We start from the raw sequence: 22,569 nt of genomic DNA on the forward strand, positions 1-22,569 counted from the left end.
CTGTGTGTACAGCCTCTCCCTCTCCCTGTGTGTACAGCCTGTCTCTCCCTGTGTGTACAGCCTTTCAGTCAGTGGGTATGAACAGTCTCTCACATGTAGCTTCCTGATCTGTAAACTGAGGTACTAAGGACATATGGTGAACAAGGGGAAACATTTTATATGAAATATGTGATACTGTGTCTGGCAACGGAAGTGGTAACTTTCCCATTTTAATTTGACCTAGCTTTTTTTCATGAACCCTCTATTTTAAAAGTTATATTTTTGTTTTGTTTTGTTTCAGTTTTTTCAAGACAGGGTTTCTCTGTGTAGCCCTGGCTGTCCTAGAACTCACTCTGTAGACCAGGCTGGCCCTGAACTCAGAGATCCACCCGTCTGATTCCCAGTGTGTTGGGATCAAAGGCATTTGCCACCGCCTGCTAAATAGAAGTATTTTTGTACTGATCATTGTATCTAAGTGAATGTCCTTAACTTCTCAGTCAAACTTAACAAAATTGTCTCCAAAGTCAGTTTATAACCCAAAGAGCAACACAATTATTCCTGTATCATTTGATCAACAAACAGCCAAGCCTTTCTAGTCCTCAGCCTTGAAGTGAATAATTTTGGATGATCCCCTGATGAATGAGTGATGTTGCTAAGCTTTTCCACTCTTGATAGAGTTTCATGCTGTTTTTAAGTAACCATTAGTGACCTGCTGCACACCAGGTCCTGTGCCAGATCGTGGGGAAGCGATGGTAAGCATAGCCCCTTCTGGTCTCAGTGCTCACGGAGCTGGTTGGTTATTGGAGTCAGAATGGCAGCTGCTGAAGACAGGGGAGACTCTCCACGGTGGTCATGGTTGTTAGGAGGGACACAGAGAAGGCTGTGGACACATGTACATTGTGCTGTGGTCGGTCGGAGGCTGAATGGTGACTTTAGAGACAAAAGCTGACCCACAAACTCCAGTAACTAAAGGGGGTTGGGGTGGTGGCTTGAAATGAGCTCAAATGTAAGCAACCTAGGTATGGACATACAGATTCTTCTCGGCTCCTTCTGTTTGGAGCTGTCATTCAAATAAGTGTCTGTAGAGATGGAGACGTGGTCCAGTGGTAATAGGGTACGTGACTGTCACATACCCACGCCTCATCCCCTCCCTCACACACAGAGAGAGTGTGAAATGAGTGTGTCTGGTGTACAGCTGTACAGCCTCACTGTGTATTCCAGAAGGGGACCACACGGTTTGGGAATGGTTGAAGTCTTTTACTCTTCCTTTGTGTTGCACCAGCAAACTCTAATACAGGTGGGTTTTTGTTTTGTTTTCTTGACACATCAAGCAGACGCATATTTAACCATCGACTTCTAAAAGCCTACATGCCAGTGGCCAACAGTTCCCTCCAAGACCTAGTCACGCTCCTGCCATGATGGGAGACACACAGAACGAGGGCTTCCTCCAAGCCGGTGGCAGAGATTGAAGCGTATTTCCCTGCCTGTTTGTTCCTTTTTTGACTCTGCTGGACAGGACAAGGGTAATAATGGCCTGCAGCATCCTTAGCAAGTGGATCATTCGGAGACAAACATTTGTGAGGAATCAGCTCCTCCACCTGCGCCAAAAATGACCGTAGAGCAGCAAGCGTGGGCGATATTCCAGAGGTCTGGCTGGGATGGCCTGTCTCAGGGCCAGTGGGCTGTCCCAATGTCAAGTCCCTCTGTGGCTTTTCAGGTTTGTGTTGGCAGGGGATGCGTTGGCAGGTACATTGGCAGGGGATGCGTTGATTTGTCCTTGTCCTGTCTAGCAGAGCCAAGGCAGGACAGCAAGGAAACTGCTTTCCCTTTCAAAAGGTCTCTGAAACCAGGACGCCCTCTTTCTGTGCGTCCCCCACCATGGTAGGACCGTGACTGATCCCTGAGGGGGCCTCTCAAGCCCCTGGACTGCAGGTTATTTATTGATTGATCGAGTGGATGCATTTAAGGTGAATTCTATTCTGAAGATTTCTAACGTTATCTCTCTAGGCAGAACTCGACGCGTTTGTAGCTGGCCCAGTTTCCGTGCTGAGAAGGGCAGCATCCTCGGGCGAGCCATGGCTTGTCTCCCAGCTGTGTGAGTCATGATGCAGTTTCTCAGAGTACCAGATTTAGGTGTGTGTGTTGCCAGGATACCCCCAGGCGGTTTATGCTGTGCCCCTACTGTGCCCAGATGGTGGCCAGAAGTTTCAGCCACCATCCCCCAAGTACCCTTGTGACTGGGGCTTCTCCCTATGCGCTTCTTCTGGTACCTTGAATTCCTCCCAGCAGCTCTCAGAGGTCTTTGTTCTGTGGAACCCTCTAGATGAGGTTGTCAGAGATGACTGCTTCTCAACTTCTCATCCCAGTTGTGACCTCACAGGACCCTTCTCGGACCCTGCTCTCCCAGTCCTCGGCAGTCTTTCATCCCTTGCTTTATGGTTGCTTTATGGTTGGTTGTTGCTGTTCTGTCCCCCTACTGACAGCAGGATGTCATTTCTGTGAAAGCAGACTTTGTCTCTATTCTTGGTTGGCTCTCTAGCATGCCAAGCTGTGAGCTTCCCAGAACTGGCACGTGGACCCGTGGCTGTACATAACTTGATCCTATTGGTCATTAAATTGGCCTGCGGTACCTGCCTCACAGAACAAGCAGGTCTGCGGTTAGCGCACTAATGATTTGCCCCTCGCAAAATGTGTTTACTTTTAGGCACCCCCTCCTCCTGTTTTGTTTTCAAAATAGCTGGACCTTTACTGGAATTTGTTCATTTCTCTTGCCGTTTCCCCTTAGACTTCTGCCTGTATCGTTGGCAGCTGGTGTAGTTTGTTCAGAGGCCGTTTCCTTCACTTCCTCCCTCCGCGCCCTTCCCCTTCGGCCTCTTCACTGTGTGTGTCTGTTCTAGGAACACCCATGATTATCTTTCGGCTGATACTTAATTTGGAGTCTGTCCATCTCTCCCCCACCTCCCTGGAGGTGCCCAATCTCTTGTACCCACCACAGGGATCTCCTTAAAAGGCAAATCTCACCCTGTCAGGTGGTGGGCTCTCTCTGTGAAAGTGAGCAGGTGCCGATGCCCAGGTGTGCAGAATCACAAAGTCTCCCATCCGGTCCTGGCAACTGTTTGGTACCACCTGTTGCCACTCCACAGTTTCCATGTCCCCAGTGGTTGCTCCGTGGACGTGGTACGCACACTCACACGCGCTCACACCCCATCTGAAGCCATTTGTAACACGGGGATCTTGTCAAGACAAGATGGCCGCACTCTGTGGTGATGTTTCTTCCTGTCCTGAGCATTCTCGGTAAACTGATGTTTTACTCTCAAGCCTGGTTCTTTTGAAGACCGTGGCTGGCATCCCTGAAGGCCTTTCTTCCATCACCCCCGCCCCACCCCCTTCTCCTTGCTGCCTCTGGTCCTTGTACAGGACTGATGCCAGAGAACAGCCTCTTGTCTGGTGTTCCTTTCAGGTAATGAGTATGTGTTCTCATCTCCTGGGCTTCTTGAACCAGGCCTTAGCCTGACATACTGTGGACATTCAATAAAGATAGTCGGGGAGAGCCAGGAGGAAGCGGGACTTGCGCACTCCCAATTCCAGAGATTAACAGATAAAACAGATGCGCTTTTGACTGGTGTTTTGGAAGAAATCTCTTCAAAGGTTAGAAAAGGTTAGCATTTAAGACACGATACAAACGCTATTCATAGATGTCCTAGCTAAGTTTCTGTTGCTGTGATAAAACACTGATCAAAAGCGTTTGTTTGGGTTATAGCTACAGTTGATCATGAGAGAAGACAGGGCAGGAACCGGGAGGCAGGAGCTGATGCAGAGGCCCAGGAGGGGTGTTCCTTGCTGACTTGCTCTCGTAGCTTGTTTTGTCCGACCTGCTTTCTTATAGCACCCAGGACCACCTGCCCAGGGATGGCATTATCCACAGTTGACTGGGTCCTTCCCCTTCAATCATTGATCAAGAAAATACTCACATCCAGTCTGATGGAGGGATCTCTCCTCTTCACAGGTGGCTTTAATCTGTGTCAAGTTACCAAAATGGCACCCTGGTGTGGGTTTGGAGAGTCTATGAGCTTGTGATTACTGAGAACAAACCTAATTCAGAGCTCTAGGTTTGGTGACAGGGATACTGGAGACAGCTTTCGTATTTTTCTGGCACAATCCGGCTTTTTCTTTCTATCAGAAGTCGGTTTTTTAGGTCGTCTTCATGGATCTGAGGCTCGGGTGTTTAGCAGAGTCTGTGGGTGTCCGCCTTTGTCACGTTTAAAGATAGACGCTAACATTTTTTCATCAATATAAATACAAATATGAAGCCGGGCGGTGGTGGCGCACGTCTTTAATCCCAGCACTCGGGAGGCAGAGGCAGGCGGATCTCTGTGAGTTCGAGGCCAGCCTGGTCTACAAGAGCTAGTTCCAGGACAGGCTCCAAAGCCACAGAGAAACCCTGTCTCGAAAAGCCAAAAAAAAAAAAAAAAATACAAATATGATATTTCTGAAGACATAAATGTTGATTTTTTTCCCCAAAAAAGAGTAATTTAAGTATTTCCAATAGAAGCTAAATTAAATAAAAATGTCTTGGTGTCCATCACTGTTTATTTAAAAAGTAATTTAAAGATTTGCTACAAAAGTCAGGAAATTTATACAGATGTTTTGATCATGAAACTCATTTTCTCCAAAGCATTATCTGGGTGTAACATGCATGTACTTAGAAGTTTAACCTTGGGCCGGGTGGTGGTGACACACACCATTAATCCCAGTACTTGGGAGGCAGAGGCAGGTAGATCTCTGTGAGTTCGAGGCCAGCCTGGTCTTCAAGAGCTAGCTCTAGGTCTGACTCCAAAGCAACACTGAGAAACCCTGTCTCGAAAAACAAAAAAAAAAAAAAAAAGAAGTTTAATCTTGGTTACAATATTATATTCTTTTGACACATATATACAAATACAGTATACCTAATGTATTTTTACAGTTCTTATTACAACTAAGGTTTAAATACTATCAAACACTTAAAAGTTGAGTTATTTTACTCATGTACAACATCAAGTCTATTAGAACTTTGATGAAGGAGCAGGCGGGATGGCTCATTGGATAAACATATCTGTCACCGAGCCTGAGGACCTGAATTCGATCCCTGGAGCCGACATGGTAGAAGGAGAGACTCCTAAGTTCTCTTTGACTTCCACATAGCTTCCCTGGTGCATGGTCACAAACGCACACACTCACTCTCAGACATACTCACTCATACATACACATAACACAGATGAAATTTTTCTTAGAAAACTGTCCCTTCATGAGATATGTGGACTTAAAAGCTTATCTGCACCTGGGTAAGTATTATTGCCAAAATAATACTACATAGTCAAAAGCTTAAGACACCGTGCCATGTAATGGAGAGAAGGGAGCAGAGCAAGAGAGTCCACTCCCTTTTAAACTACTGAGTGCTTGTCACGAGTTACTCTGGTGATTGATGGAGGGAGGGCAGGGTTCCAGGCTTGTCTTCCTGAGCTAATAATAATAGGTGTCCTCCTCCACACCTGCTCCAAGCCAGGAAATGACAACTCTTCCCCCAAGTCAGAGGACTTGCTTCTTAATCATTGTCTCTTTTCATTTCCTCAACACCTGTAACCCTAGGGAATTTCAGAATGACACTTTGCTCAGTGACCTGGTAATTGTACCCCCAAGCAAGGCCCCGTGAGCTGACTGCTGAAAACAGAGGCTTGCCCTTCTTTAGTAGAGTGGGGAAATGGTGGGTTTGAAGAGAGAAAAAAAGAAAATAGTTTGTGGTAGGGGATACCCCACACCAGACATCAGTGACAGAAATGATTTCGGGTGAAGATTAGCTGTCTGGAGATGAACCCTGTCAGAATACCTCTCCCTACAAATATGACTCCCCAAGTTTAACACCCGCCTTGAAGAGCAGTGGTGTGGATACTTAAAAAACACCAATCTTCTTTATCAAATCAGCTATCTCAGGCTCTTGGCTGAAGGGATGGCTTAAAAGTTTGCTCTTCTGGGCAGAAACTTTCAATAGCAGTGAGTGTAGGTGAGCCTGGAATTCTTGGGGATATCCCCACTACAGCTAAGAATTAGATACCGTGGTATTGCTACAACCATTTAAGAACATAGGATCAAATTCCCAGAACAGAACTTTAGGGAAAAATCACCAGATACTTAGCTGGCAGTCAGCTGAACAACCGTTGATTGGTGTGTAGAACTCGCAATGTAGACCTTGAACTTAGAGATGTGCCTGCCTCTGTCTCCTGAGTGCTGGGACTAAAGGCCTGGGTGACCAGGCCAGGTCTCTAAGAATATATCTTAATCCTATTGAAAAGGGGAATGTTCAACATCTTGTCAAGAATGCTAATTTGTTCTCAAAAAGAGGTTCTCAACTACAGCATTAACAGGCAGGGCATTTTCCTTATGGAATAATGCAAGCATGGAGGACTGTCTTGGGGCCACTATTATAAAGATAACATTTAATTACGTCTGGCTCACAGTTTCAGAGACCCCATTGTCGTCATGGCAGAAGCATGGCAGCATGCAGGCAGACGTGGTGCTGGAGGAGTAGCTAAGAGTCCTCCATCTTGCAGGCAACAGGAAGCCAACTGAAACGCGGGGTGGTATCCTGAGCCTAGGAAACCTCAAAGCCCGCCTCCAAGGTGATGCTTCCTCCAGCAAGGCTCCAACAAAGCCGCACCTCCTAATAGTGCCACTTTTTATGAGATTATGGGGGCCAATTACATTCAAACTACCACTGAGCAGTTTGTGAGTGAGGCCTTTCTTGGGCCTGGCTGGGCTCCTGGATGCTCTAGCCCTCTGGGAGAGGACATTTGGTAGCTGATCCCATCTCCTTCTCTCAAAGCTTAGAGGAAATCTGTCCTGAATCTCAGGATCATCCGTGATTATATTTCTGTCACGTTTATTAAGTCATTTACAACCTGGGCATGGTGGTGCACACTGTTAATCCCTGCACGTAGACCCCTGTGATTTCCAGGCCAGCCTGGTCTACAGATCCAGTTCTGGGACAGCCTGGTCTATAGATCCAGTTCCAGGACAGCCAAAGTACAGAGAAACCCTGTCTCTCAAAAAAACAGTTTTTTTTCAATCATTTGCATGTGGGGACCCAAACATGCAAGCCTATCCCACCTTGTCAGAGAGTTTGAGTTTATTTTGCTCTCTCACGTCATTGGCAACTATGACCACACACCCTGACCTAGGGTGTGGTCACTTGGTGTTTTGGACCTTAAGATGGCCCCTAGAGGTAGGTCCTCTCCACCCTAACCAAAGGTCAGAGCATTCTAACATACTTCTGTTCCTTATTTTGACTTAGGGAATGTCTGCCTGACGGATACTTGGTCTAGGGTAGGCTTACTGCCCAAACATCAAATACTTTACTTTGGAATTATTGGCTTAATGTCTCAAGTATTGGAGCAAATGACTGTTCTGGTTGTTGTATCGTGTTAACGTCGTCTTTTGCCTTCTTCCTCCCTTTTGTATTGGGGAATAGAGGTGTATGAAAAATTAACTCATGCGAGCTCAGAAGCCAGAATTCAACATTCAGTGTTTGATGAGTTGCCCTCCTGTTCCTATCCTGTGTCTCTGTGGTTATCTCTGTTCTGTCTACTTAACTTTTCTAATCCTCATGCCTCTACCCTGGAATGCAAAAACTGCTGCAGCTAGGATCATGAGAGGAGTCACCTCAAAAAGGTGGCTCCCGACATTTGCATTCACTTGCTCCTGGTGATCTTGTACTGGCTTGTTTTTTTAGCATCACCTTGATTGGATTAGAAATATCTGAGATCTGTGAGTGACTCCCAGAATTCACAAGCGAGAATCTAATCCCCTAAGGTTAGGTCTCTGGGAGAAGATTGGTTCATGCGGGTGGGTGGAGCCCTCATGAATGGGCTGAGATGAATATCCACCCGGAGGACTGTGTAAGGTTACAGGGAAGCACCAGTCTTGGGGGACAGGCCCTCGGCAGAGGTTCAGTTTGCCTGTGCTTTCTTGGAGAAATAGAAATAAATCACAAGTACTCACATGTCCCAGAAAAGGATGGGCAAGAACTCAGAAAGGAAAACGAAACAAAACGAAAAATACCTCAGGGAGGTGGAAATCTTGAGGAGAGAGTATTGTGGGTTTTTTGTTTGTTTGTTTTGATTTTTAGAGAAAGTTTTTCTGTGTTGTCTTGGCTGCCCTGGAACTCACTCTGAGCCCAGGCTGGCCTTGAATTGACAGACGTCTGCCTGCCTCTGCCTCTGAGTGCTGGGTTAAAGGTGTGCACCACCACCGCCCTGCTGTCTGTGGAGACGGGGGAGGTTGAGTCAGAAGACCTGAACGTGTGGACAGGACAGGAGCTGCCTGTGAGGAAAGCCTCCTCCCTCCTTGAGCGGACACTGGGACTTCCTTCCTCACCCTGACACACGAGTCACCCCCACCCAGGAATTTCCTCTGGGCACATAGAGGATCTTGGAAGATAAGCTTGTCTAGAAAGTACTCGTCCTGTGTCTTATCTTCTTGGCCACACTTCCTTAGCTCTTTCAGTGCTTCTAAGTGACCAAAAATTAACAACTGTCATTACCCCACCCTTGGCTCAGTGTGGTTTCCAAAAGCAGGTAGAAGTTAAGGTTTTAATTTGCACATTCAAGTTTTTTAGTAAAACTTGGCTTTATAATCCAAGACGCTTATCATTCTTTCTTCTATAAACAATGGCATTTACTGAATTTCTTTCTTTCTCTTTTCCTTTCTCTCTCTCTCTTTCTTTCTGACAGGGTCACTACATAGAGCCCTGGCTTTCTTGGAACTCACTAGTAGACCAGGCTACCTCAGCAATCCACCTTCCTATGCCTCCAGAATACTAAAGGCAAGCTCCACCATTACCGGCCTGCATTTATGCAGGCAAAGCCGACTTTCCCCACTAGGCTCACCCTTTATGCACAGGCCAGTCTGATAGAATACACTCTTGCCTTTTCCCCTCAGTAAGGGCCCTTTCCCATCCTCACCTCCACCCGAGAGTTTGGAATTTCTAGCCTACTTTTCCATCTGCGTGCCTTGTTGCTATGGAGATGAGCATGGTCAGAATGGAGAGCATGGCATATATAATAAGCATCGTCACGGGTGACAGAACTGGAGTAACCCACTGGAAGAGATGCTGGGCTATGGGCTGATATCCTTTGTCCCTACCCAGGAGTAACGAGGGTGAAGAATAGCCCACAGAAGTCTGTGGAGAGTCTTCAGTACAGACGCCTGTTAACTCATTGACAACAGAGAGTACTTGGGGGAAGTCATTAATGCTTCCCGGTCATAAACTACATTCGTTCAACCTAATCTTTGAGTGGAGCTCTGTCTGCTTAGGATGTCCAATCTTCAAGGTACTTGACTTTTATCAAATTTTCTTCTAACTTCATAAAAGGCAGCCTTGATGACTAACAGTTTATTTTGCTCCTTACCCCTGAATTTTTTGTACAGTCAATTAATGCATGCTTATTTTATGCTTGTTTTAAAATTACAATGAAAGAGTAACTAGATTCTGTAAAAGTTTGTGATTTCTGTAAGACCCAGTGGCTTCTCCACACTTTGTTTTTAACCTACATTGCATTGTATTCCCGGTGTACTCAAACTACCCAAATATTAAGCAAAATGACCGACCCAGTTGCTCAATTCTAAACAATTGTTTTTAAATTTGTCTTTGTTTTAAATTTTGTATTGCTTATTTTGTGGTATGTACAATGTGAAATAACTATGCTGTGTTTTAGATGGTTAAGTCATGGTTCATCCGTTGCAGAGCAAACCATATTTGCATTTGATTAGCTTGGTTACAAATGAGCACAAAAATGCAATGGTAAGATAAATATATGTAGCAAAAATTAATTACTAGAAACGCTGCTAGAAGCAAGAGTGTTAGGGACGCTAAACCTCGGATGCTGTAACACAGTCACTCTTGAGCTGCACCTACTCAGGACCAGCATTCAAACTTTGGAGCTAAATAAACAAACTGCCATAAAGGCCTGCTGCTCTGTGACGTGAGAACTCCCTTCCATTCTTGCTTCTTTGCCTGTGTGGGCTCCTTTCTTTTCACCCAGTGACCTTGTATTCGCCCATTTCATTGTTGCTGTGATGGCTCTGACAAGGATTTGAAGGTGTCTGTGGAGTCCCTGGCTCACTACATTTTTAACATGACTTACAGTGAGTGCATCCACTTGTCCAAGCCAGGATTCCCCCTTCTTGTAGCTTGAAGGGAAGGAAGGCACTGGAACCTGATCTGGAGTGTCCATGTCGACTCTGGCCCAGGCTCAGCCTGAGCTGTGCTTGGAAACACCCTTTTAACTCTGTGCCTAGCATGTGGCTTTCCAAAGAGTGGTCCAAGGACAAAAAGAAGCAGAAGGTGACACCAAATTTGTTTGGGCAAGAGACACTGGCAGCCACGCGACTGTGCTGGGGGTAAAGGAAAGGCTTCTTTTTTGTTTGGCTGGCTGGTTGGTTGGTTGGTTGGCTGGCTGGCTGGCTGGCTGGCTGGCTGGCTGGCTGGCTGGTTGGTTTTTTTGAGACAAGGTCTCTCTGTGTTAAAGCCCTGACTGTCCTGGAACTTACTCTGTAGATCAGGCTGGCCTTGAACTCACAGTGGTCCACCTGCCTCTGCCTCCCTAGTGCTGGAATTAAAGGTGTGCACCATCACACCTGGTTAAGGAAAATCCTCTTGAGAGACCCAGAAGTGATAGTTCTGGACTGCTGGGACAAAAAAGCAGCCTGTTACTACAGGAGACTAATGTCAAAGAAATTTTGGGGAAAAAAACCCTCAGATTGGCTGTTCTCTTTTATCAGAAGGATCCTAGCGTGGTTCCTGTCAACTGTGCTTACTGACATTTGCCAGTTTAAGACCCATATCTTGTCACCTCTCAGAGGCGGAGCAGGTTATGCAATCCTCCAAGAAACCATCTTCTCGCAGTCCAGCCAATGAGGAGAGGTCTGAAGGAAGTGGAGTCAGTTCTGTGGGGAGAATAGACTCCCGCACGGGTGAGGTTTGCTGAGACTAGGAAACTTGTGGTCCTGATGGCTCATTGTCTTCCGGGAGCTAGGACCCCGTGGGCCACATTGGTAGGTTTAATACAGGAGAACGGAGACTGTATTTGTGAGGAGTCTCCTCTTTCATAGGCCACCATCCCCTGATACCTGTGGGTGGAGGGAGATGTCATTGCTTGGATGTTATCATCAGTGTGGAAATGGAAGTCAGGCCAGCAGGAATTATTTCTCTTTTGATTAGTGATGAAGCTGGCATCCTGAGAGGCTGCATATCGTAGCTGTTGTTAAGGTTGATGATGGTAGGATAGATAAGAGTTCATTTTCAGCCTCCTTGTGGACATCTACCTACTGTGCGTCTAAAGCAGCTGATTTGGGTACTGATTTGATTAAAAGGGTTGGCAGTACCAGAACTCTTTCATTGATGATTTGAAGTTGGCATAGTAGTGCCTGCCTGTAATTCCAACACATGGGAAGTAGAGGCAGGAGGATTATGGGTCCAAGGTGTTATCTTCAGCTACATACAAAATTCCAGGCCTGTCTGGGCTACTTGAGGCCCCATCTCAAACAAAAACATTTTGGGACTGTAAGTCGGTGTGTAGTGTCTTTTCAATTGTATTTCAATAAACAAAGCTTGCCTGAAGACCTGAGAGTGAAATAGTCCTACTGGCCAGCCTTACAGACCAGGTTATGGTAACACACACCTTTAATCCCAGGATTCGCACTAGTTGCCATAGAAATTGGGTGGTACATGCCTTTAATCCCAGCTTTAGAAAGGAATATAAGACGGGGGTCGGGGAAGACAGCTCTGAGACAGAGTCTCATTCTGAGATTCCTGGAGGCAGGACCACCATTTCAGACTGAGGTAGAGGTAAGAGCCAGTGGCTGCCTGTTTTGCTTTTCAGATCTTCAGGCTGAACCCCAATTTCTGACCCTGAGCTTTTACTAATTGTGCTTCATTTGGCACCACCTGGTCTGTAAGGCTGACCAGTGGGGCTGTTTTACTCTCAGGTCTTCAGGCAGTCATAGAAGTACAATTGAAATGCCCCTGCAGGCCAGTTTTACCGAGCCCTGGCTCTCTCACACTTGGTTAGCTGTGGTGTGGCGTGTGCCACCACTCTAGAGGTGAAGATAGCAGCACAGAAGTTCATTGTTATCTTCAGCTCTTTGGGGACTCGAAGGCAGTCAGGGATGGGCACTTAAATGATGCTACCTATTGGTAATTTCAATCACTACCTTCCTGATAGCGATGATCATCTAAATTTGTAGAATGCAGCAGTCTTTAACGATAGCCTTTAAAAGAGGCTGACATTGCAGGGACATTTGAAACTTGAATGTTAAGTCAGCCACTGTTGTATAGTAATGGGATGGGACTGAACGAAGATACTGGCTTTGAATATGCCTTGCTTTCATGACTTCCAGGTTGATTCTTGTCCTTGAACCCATGCCCACCTTTAGACCAGGTTCTAGAGAGCAGTCCTCTGCTTGGGCAAGCTTGTGATCTCTGGGCATGGTCCTCACAGTGGCTCAGCTCTTGCCTCCTCTGTAGCTCCTTTAAGTCTCAGGGTTACAGAACAGTGCCTTTTGCAATCCATCCTCTGTCTGGAACTTGAGGTGTCTTGTGCTGATCCCCTTTTCAGCAGTCACGTGGTTGTTATACTATGTCGTGTTTGCCGGTTGTGTTATGTTTTGCCTGATCTGTAAGAAAACCCATGTGGCTGTTGTCAGCGTTAATTTTAATTAATCGGTAGGAAACACTGGGATTACCACATTTTATCATCTCGTGAATGCTCTGACGCTTTGACTGCACCAAGTTTATCCATGATTTCTGACTCCGCTCACCGGCTTCCTAGGGCTGGGTCCCCACAGGGCTGCTTTCATCAGTCTACCTGGGAGGAGCTAGTAGGGAGTCTCTGTCTTGTCCTTTGATGGACATGTGCCAGTTCTGTAACTAGGCTTTCATTGACTTTTTTCTTTGTCCTGAAAGTAGAACCATATTATTGTTGTGAAATTAGGTGTAATACATCAGATCTATGGGATTTTTAAAGATGTATTGATTCTATTTTAGGTGTATGTGTTTTGCCTGCGTGTTAATGCACCGCATACATGCCTGCTGTCTGCAGAAATAAGAATCAGCTGTTGGATCCTCTGGAACTAGAGTTATGGGTGGTTGTGAGCCACATGTGGGTTCCGGGAACCAAACCTGGGTAATTTGCAAGAATGATAAATGCTCTTAACTGCTGAGCCATCTCTCCAATCATAGAAAACTTATTACTGGCTTGTAAGATCAGAGCAGAATAGCCCGTGAATTTCAGCGTTGTTCAGCAGGTGGGAAAATAGAACATGGTCTTTTATTATCAGTGCATATGTTGATATATGGACATTGTAAACAACCTTGAGACGTATTTAGTGCTAGTTCCTCTCCAAGGCTGTCAGTACTGTCTGCTCAAAGAAGTGTACATCTGGAAGGCAAATTAAAAAAATTCATCTTATTTGTTAGATGTCTTAAACTGTGACCTTTCTTTGGTGTCCTTGAGAGGTAACAAAGTTTGTAACTTGGCCAGTCTCGTTACTTAACACTCTGTGCAAAGAAAGTTGATTCTCTTATGACCTTACTTTGCAGAAAGCAAGCGACTCGTGGTGTTTAAAATCTGTGTGCTTGTGGAGAATAAGATGTACGTTATGCAGGGACTGTGTGCTGTGGAGGTGGCTGCAAACATGGGAGAAAGGAAGGGAAGTGTTGGTACATCTTCTGTGTCTTCCCTCGCCAGTGAATTCTCAGGGTTGTAAAGTATTATGGTCAAGTCTTAAAAACTATTTTTAAACAAAATGTTTCTTTCCCTCATAAGATCTTTATTTTGGTGTTGTATTGTCCCTATACAGGGGTCCAAAATGTTCTCTGTGTGTTTCTGTGGTTTTTTTTTTTTTTGACCTGATAATCTCATTTGGATTTACCAGGCTTAACAGCTGTTGTTTTCATCCACTACTGCAAAGATGATATTAAGGTCTCAAATTCATTATAAAAAAAAAAAACTTCTCAGGGCTGCCCGATATTATTCATATTTTAAAAACACAAACTGTAAAAGCTAACCCAATTCGGGAAAAAACCAGACCAGCTTAAAGATAAACAATTACATTTTTATTTATTATAAGGGGAAAAACTCAGGAAACAGGAACGAGAAGTCCAAGCTCAGCTGTGTGGCAAGGGAACCACACAGAGAGAGCGCACCTGGGCTGTGCACCTGTTCTCTGTCCCAGCATGCCACACCCTAGCTCGGTCCCACCTCTTAAAGATAATTGGTTAACCAAGCTTCCCCATCACACAAACCATGTCCCCAATCCTTGTAATTGTCATTTTCTTGTAATAAAACTCTCAATAATGTTAATAATGTCCGAGAACACGTGTTACATAGGCTAAGCCTCTCTTCTCCCTCCCCTATAACAGTAGTGTGGTTCACAGTGTGATATTTTCTGGGTGAATCCACCTCTCCTCCTTTCTCCTGGAGCACGGAGAGACCTCCGTCCTTTTGTGATGGAAGTGGTGTCGGCTGTGATGGGATAGACGTTTGTGATCATCAAATGATCCATTAGCTTTGGCAAAGCGGCCTGCAGCATGGAGAGGGTAGCATCTTGGAGAGTGCTGTGGGGGTATAAACAGAATAATAACCGTTTCATTAGATTATTCTTGAAGCTTACCGGAAGAGGAAACCCCCGTGTTGAATCATGTTTTTTAATTTTATATTTAGTCCAGCAGGGATGTCAGAGCCCCTTTGCAGTGCTAGCAATCCTGCCAGGCGTCCTTCGGTTCGTCCAGTTCTAACATGATGGAAAGGATGGCGTTAGCTTTGTTTTGCTGGCTCTGACTGCCTTCATTTCTCTTTCCCTCTTTTTTCCTTTGGAGAGTTTTCATATTCAGGACCAGAGCAAGAGATTTCTTTGTTGTGTGGTGGTCCAGCCAGTCATTCCCACACTTGCTGTAAATGGTGTACCTCTGTTTCAAAGCCACCCTTAGAGACACAGTCACAGTGGGTTATGACAGCTTCAGAAGGAGAATGGCAACTGCTGTCCTGCTTTTATGGTAGGCTCAGGGGACCCACCATTCCTGCACAGCACATATGCAGAAGAGAGGAACAGACACAGGCCCCTGAGCTCTGTACCCGTTTTCCTCCCTGCCATACTGTTTCCTACCCAAGTGGTGTACGGTTTCCCAGTGCAGTTTTCACAGAAGGAATTCAGTCAACGTGTTATATAAAAGTATGCCAAATGTCAGCAAACTTTGTAAAAACTAATTGCCCACCAGTCTCTTCCCTGCTAATAATTAAATCTTGCAATACATGTATAACCAAAGAGGTTTTCTGCCCTTTAGGTCAGTGATATCATGAATGTCCAGCGTAAGGTAAATGTCCCAAAGAGCCCTTGTCACACTGAGGACTGGTGAGGAGGGAGTGCTGTAGGATTTGGAAGGATGGGGAGGAGGTGCTAGAGTGGTTGTGGATGACATCACCTGCTCTGGGACTGGCTGGAAAGTGAGTGGGCGTGGGCGTTGTCAGGAGCTGATCATTGTCAGAACTACATGAAGAGCACATGCAGGAGGATCCTCATAGTTCGCTATATTATTGCTGTAAATCTTCCTAGTACAGTGTTTAAAAGAAAAAAATTAAGTTTTACAATAAAAAGATTGCTTGGTTGAAACTTGGAAGTTTGCTTGGATGTAGTAAGCTCAAGGTGGGGTCATGTGACCTCATCCAGGCTGGAGGTCCCTTGGGCTTTGCCACCTGCCTTGGTCCACTGCACCGGATTCCGAACAGCACCACAGTGACTGATTGTCACAAGCTCACACCATAGCCCATCGTCTTCAGCTTCAAATCCATTAATGGCTTATGCTCATGTGCTCAGGATGGATATATTTTTCCCTCTTCCAACTCCCTGCTCCCGCCCCTTTGCAATTTTTTCTCTTGGAGACTTGAGAGTGGACATCAAAAGATAAAAGCATAGTTGCAATTCCCTGGTGATAGGGAGGTGGACATTCATGAGGGCATCTCATTTCACCCCCAGAAGCGTGAAAGAGCAAGCAGGCTGTTGTAACAGGAAGCACCACCCAGGCAGGTTGGACACCTAACCTTGGTGCAGCTTTCCAAAGCTTAAATCCTCCACCGCAGGGATGAGGAGAGGACAGAGACGACAGAGGAATCTAGACAAGAGTTACCAGTTACTTCAGCGTGAGTTGAGTGTGTTGATGCTAACATGGCACCGGCTTTAAAAATTATTTCCTAAGTTTTTAGGAATTTTGCAAGTCACTTGTTAAACAGTCATTTAAAAAAAAAAACTGTTATAGGACTGGAGAAATGGCTCAGTGGTTAAGGACGCTTACTGATCTTCCCGAGGACCCAGATTCGATTCCCAGCACCCACATGGAGGTTCACAACCATCCATAACTCCAGTTCCAGGGGATCCACTGCCGCCTTCTGACCTTGGGCACACGGTGCACAGGCATATATGCAGGCAAAAACACCCATACACATAAAAAAACTTAGGATTAAGTTTTAATGTTTTAAAAACATTAAAAAAAACTTAGGATAACTAAGTTATAAAAGTTTAAGAAGTATTAAGAGTAGTACATATCCATCTCTTGAGTTTTACGATAATTTACAGCTACCTATGCTCTCGAGAGTCTTTGTGTCAGGGGCTGAGGACATAACTCGGTCAAGTTTTAGCATTATCAGATGAATCAGATCCCAGCACCATGAAAACACTGCACTCAGTGTGCATGCCTGTGATGCCGGCGCCAGGGAGGTGGAGACAGGATCCAAGGGCCTTACTGGCTGCTGTTCCAGATGAGTGGGAGGGCTTGTCTAAGGGGGAAAGTGATGACATCTGACATGGACCTCCTGCGTCCGTGAGGTGCCTGTGCACTCATGAGAAGACACACGTGTTCCTGCAGAGTTGAAGTATCAGATAAGTTAGCACATGTATCTGTATGTCCATCTCAATGCACTCTCGTTGATGGTTTGAGGTGAGCCTTGGTGAGACACAGTAAGGGTTCCAGAGTTGGGCCTTTCGTTTGCTTCAGAATATTAGCAAGCCACTGGGTGCATTTATGGTATTCTGGTTATATTTTTAAGGGTCTGAAGGTACATTGAAATGAGATATAAACCATGTCTAGAGTGTCATTCAGATGACCCAGAGAGGGGGTTGTTGTGGTTACTGCATCACTGATGGGCACATGGGATCTGTTGTGGGCTCACTGTGCTCTTGTGTGTGGTTGGAATTTCCCGTAATCAGAGGTTAAAATGTGAATTAAGGTGTTCTACACTGAAAGTGAACAAGCTGCCTTTATTTACTTCGTGGTCGGCACAGAACTCTGGGTCTGCGCTTGTCTGGCCCTTAAATCTTGCGAGCGAAGTTCCTTTAGCAAAAGTCTTCTCAAGTTCTGGAGTCTTATTTTGTAAGCGATTCATACTTTGACTTTAAAGATCAACTTCTCCTCAAGTGAAGTCGAGAAGTCACTGTGCAGTTCGTGGTGCAAGCAGAGGAACCCAGTAGAGGTGTCCCCAGGACATGGAAAGCCTCAGGCTGCAGAGGAGAGATGCTCTCGGTGGATTGCAATCTTGCTCGCAAGTCACTCACACAAATAGGGGAAACGGATCGCGTTATCACTCACAGTAGGCAGCTTACAGCTGTGTGCCAGCTGTGTGCCCTTCAGATTTTATTTCTGGTCTAGCTGACTTGAGTCATCACTCATGAAAGGAGAGCCACCAACTGCTTAGTCTTCTGCACCACCCTGAGTACTACCTTACTCAGATTCTAGATGTGTTTGGAATTACTGGCCTGTGAATTAAAATGATCATCTTGTAATGGCTTAAAAAGTTGCAGCCTGTGTTTTGTGCTGTCTGCATTTCATAAAGCAAGCATCACAGTAGTTTCTAACATCTAAGTTGTAACATCAGTCACTTAAATAAAAGGCATCTCTTAGTGAGGTTGGAGTTTTCATGTCATTCTCAATGAGTTTGGAATAATAGTTTCTTCCTGGATTTGATTATGTAATAATTCATACCAACTTAATCTAGTTGGCCAGAAAAAGATTACACTGAGTTGCTCATTATGATTATCTCATCAACCAGGGTAGTGGTTAGACTTCGTGGTGGGGCTAAAGAATAATGGCCTTGATGGGAAAAGTCGGCTAGAATTCTCCTAATCGTTAAGCTATGCAGCTGGAGAAAGATGAGCTTAGATCATTGGCCAGGTTAATCTTCAAAACAAAGTCTCAAACAAAGAAAACAACAGATGTTAAACTCGGGTACCTGGGGTCAAAATACCGAAAGGAAATGTGAACTAGAGCACTTGCTACCAACAGGAAGTGAGAGGGGAAACCAGAAACCAGAATAGGGCAGCAGGTGAGGAGCCTCAACAAGGCCTCCCTCAGCCAGGTGGGCAGGGAAGGCACCTGGAGACCCTGGGAGCCTTGATCAGCTCCCGGAGGAGTTTCTTTAGGGTAGATAGATAGAAGTCGTGGTTTTAAATTAAGTTGGATCTTGGAGAATGTGACATGATTGCTAAAGAAAACACATGATCGGTTCTTAAGGTGGAATGGGCACAGGACTGATGTATTCCATGTATTGTCTGGGCGTGTTGGGAAACTCAGTGATTTCCACAGAGAACCCATTCACCTGGGGCACAGCCCCTAGCAGATGGAGACAGAATAAGTAAGCGTCAGTGTACAAATCACAGATAAACTTTGTGCAGCAAAAGAAAAGAAGTACTTCTAAACTACACTGCCCAAGGATACAGTCTCCAACTCAGAGCTATCAAAGAAAGGGCATTGATGCTCATAAAAAAGAGAACACTGGTTCTAAAATTCTTGTTACTCTTGATGTTGATGAACTGAATATGCTCACTGGTTCTGTGACCAGTAGTTTAGAACACAAGTTAGTCCATGTGCTTTGAGAGAAGTCAGTATATATATATATATACACACACACACACACACACACACACACACACACACTAAAGAAACATGGAAAGAAAAGCCTTGCAGACTGTTCATAATCAGGAAGGCGACAAGCACCTGCAGTAGTCCGGGGTCCTGGGAGTCTTTCAGAAATGAGTCTTGATTACTTCCAGTCATCCTGTTTGCCTCCAGCCGGGTGCCAAGTGCAAGTGCACGTGCACGTAGATGTTTTTCTTAGAGATGCTTGGTAGAAGAGTCTCTCTCTCTCTCTCTCTCTCTCTCTCTCTCTCTCTCTGTGTGTGTGTGTGTGTGTGTGTGTGCGCACGCGCGCGAGTACACACACATCCTATAACATGTTTGGAGTTGTGGTAGTTGTTTTTCATTCAGACAAGGTCTTACCACGTAACCCAGACTAGCCTGGAGCCCATAATTTCCCTGTATCTATTTTCCCAACTCTATATAAGCAATAAGCCAGGTTTATGCCTTGTTCTACTAAGCTCTCATAAATTAAGTTTCCTGTCTCTAAATAGGATTGTCTAGAGAGCAGTCGTGTAAATGGATTGCTTTGTGGAGGGGCTACATTAGTTTTTGTTTTGTTCTTTTAATGTACTTTTTACATATTACCGAGTTCAGGATTTTATGTCCCACATCACAGAGCCTTTAGTAGAAATGAACAGCCTAACAAATGCACGCATGCATGCACGCACACGCGCACACACACACACACACACACACACACACACACACACACACCTGCCCTGGGCTCTGTTTGGCTTTTCTATCTGCCTGTTAATCCTCTATTTCTTGAAAGTCCACAAGGTGTGCAAACTTAGCCTTTCACAACTCATGCAAGTATAGCCCCCTCTCTCCTCCGCTACTGGCCCTGTGGCCCTGTAAATCAGGCTTGTCATTTGTCCCTTTAGAGGCTCGTCTGATGCCAAGACTGCAGAATCCGTTCCCTTCAGGGAACAACTTGTGGAAAGCGTGTAAATGTGTGGATGGCAGGTTCCCTGTCATTCCTTCTATGCCTTTCCATGTGCGTGTCCCTCTTGACAGCAACATTCTGTAAGCACTTTCCAGCTAAAGGCTAGGTATGCCAAACCCTAAGCCAAACCCTCAGTTATGCTAACTACTCTTGATCTGACATGAAAGAGCTGGCCACTGAGACGCCCACTGTGGATAGCCATTCCCTGCCCCGTGTTCCTCCTAAACCTATCTCATACATTCCCTGCTCCGGACCCTCATACCCTCTCAGTTCAGTTGTGATGTTCCCTGGCCCCCTTACTCCCCTCACTTCACCTCTGACCAAAGTACTTCTTGTGCTTTCAACGTTACTTAAAATATTGCTTCATTCCTTCAGATTCTAGGATTATCTTTTCCAAGTCAAGTCAATCATGGGCTTTATTTGGGAGTCTGAAGCCCCAAATGTCCTCACTACATCTTCACAGAGATGCTGACCTTGAACACATTTCCTCACTCAGGACCACGCCCCCTCATTCTTCCCCTCCAGCCCCTGTGTACCCCTAAAGACAGGGGCTGTATTGTCTACTAGGACTCTGGTAGCTTCAGGAGAAGCTCCGATGGTTGAGAAAACACCATACTTCGAATTTGGCATGGTGACTTAAATCTGTAATCCCAACTCTTGGGAGGGAGAAGGTGTAAGGAGGGTCAGAAATTCAAGGTCAGCTTTGGCGACCTGGTGAGACCTGGTGAGCGTCAGGCCAGGTGGGCCACGTGAGACCCAGTACCAGAACAGAACAAAACCTGATGGGGAAGCTCAGCCAATCACATTTGGCTAGGGTGTGGCCGCCTAGGGCCAGGGAAGAAAACCTGGGATCCAGGTGCCCTTGCTCTCTTCTCTGCTTGCAGTGTTCCCTGGACCCCCGTTGTGTGAGTTTCCCCATTTTCAATTATTAAACTAGATCTGTTGTATTGAGCTGGTCTGGTTAATTCTAGCCTACCGGTCGACTACACCCATCAAAAACCCAGTACAAATCTGTATTCAGTACTTGGTGTCAGAGTAGGCTCATGTTCTTCCCCAGCCACGCGTCTCTCTTACTTCTTCCTTCATGGTTGGGGATCAAACGCAGGACCTTGTGCTTGTCAGGCGAGCATCCCCCACCAATCTCCAGCTGAAACTGCGTTTTCCTTCAAGTCAAGGGCATGATGTATGTAACCACTCGAGAAAGCAGTGCTCCCCGGACTTAGAATTCCGTGTGCAGAGTTAGTCTCTGGGCCTCATCTCTTTCCCTTTCCCAGTTTGTTTCCGACCTTCCCCGACCTTTTCGTGTGTCGTAAGGGGAGGCAAAAGATCAATTTGCTTCCTTTCCCCCCTCAGCCTGTAATTCAGCAAATACCAACCAATTCTCCCGTCAAGAGAATGGAAACAAAACAACTCTAAAATGAAAGTGTAATGTCTGATGGGGTGGGGGCAACAGAGACGGGAGAGGGTACCTAAAGGAAAGGTAGCCTAATGCGCTGGTCTGCTTCTCTAAAAAAGATGTGTGTGTGTGTGTGTGTGTGTGTGTCTGTCTGTCTGTCTGTCTGTCTGTCTGCATGTGTGTGTGCATGTGCACACGTGGTGCATGTGTGTGTGTGTAGGTGTGTGCTTTGGTACACATGGGGATAGACGGTAACTTTCAGGAGTATTTTTCTCCTATCGTCTGGGACCCAGGGCTTGAACTCAGGCCATCAGCCTTGGCAGCAAGCCCCTTTTCACCCTGAGCCCTCTCACATACCACTACCCTGCTTTATCCATGTGTCTTTAAATTTCATTTCAAGTACAGCTTTACTCCAGCTTGTCCGCCTTCTTTAACACAGTGGCAGAAGAACAGGTTGGGTGGCCATGCCCTGGCAGAATGGGCCATCAGGGGTTTATCGAACACTCACTAGCCGTGGGGTATGCACGATTCCCATGAGTGTGCTCATGTACATGGACACTCAGAAGGACTTGGTAGCCACTGATAATTTAATCAGACTTCCTTCTTAGATTTTCTTCAGATTTGTAACGGCAGTAGGCTTGCTTCATGGGCAAGGAACTCATGTTACCTTTGCTTTTTCGCCGTGACGGCAGGGGCTAAGGCTGGAGGTCATTGAGGCTCTAACTTACTTAGGTTGCTAGGAAATGCTCAGTGTTGCACGTCATGTATTTAGACTCACTCAGCCCTGCTTAAAGCCAAAAGAAAATAAATCAGTGGGTGAGAATTCCTTCGGTTTTTCTAGACCCTCTTCCACACCCAATCTCCTAGGACATGTATCATGATTGCAGAGCCGAAGAAATGACGGAGCTTTATAGTATGCATCTCAGGAGAGCCAGCCGCGAGCTTTGTTTAGCAACACCTTGCACAACGGAACCATCATACTTTAGTTCTTCCTGTGCCTGTGTGACTGCACAGAAGTTTAGACTTTACAGGAGAATAGATCCCAGAATAACTCAGAGGAATAGGATCTGTTATCTGAGAAGCAAAAGCCACATGTTCCCCGAAGTGGGCCATTATGAATTGTCTTTCCTAGTACGTTTACTAGAGTGGAAAGCAGAGCTTCCCCCTGCTCTCTGTTCAGCAGGGCGGGGTGAGTCACTCAGATGCCATGTGGGCCAGCCCCACTGCAGCAAAGTGCATTTGCATAAAAGACTA

At 45.7% G+C, this 22,569-nt stretch overlaps 1 protein-coding gene across 2 annotated transcripts in view; it reads left to right on the forward strand.

The window, feature by feature from the left end:
• Window positions 1-22,569, forward strand: part of Lrrc8b (leucine rich repeat containing 8 VRAC subunit B) — a 63,718-nt gene that overhangs the window by 5,773 nt on the left and 35,376 nt on the right. The gene's annotated exons all lie outside the window — the stretch shown is intronic.

The sequence above is a fragment of the Microtus ochrogaster genome, linkage group LG1 (genome assembly GCF_000317375.1).
Source record: "Microtus ochrogaster isolate Prairie Vole_2 linkage group LG1, MicOch1.0, whole genome shotgun sequence".
NCBI classification, from domain to species: domain Eukaryota; kingdom Metazoa; phylum Chordata; class Mammalia; order Rodentia; family Cricetidae; genus Microtus; species Microtus ochrogaster.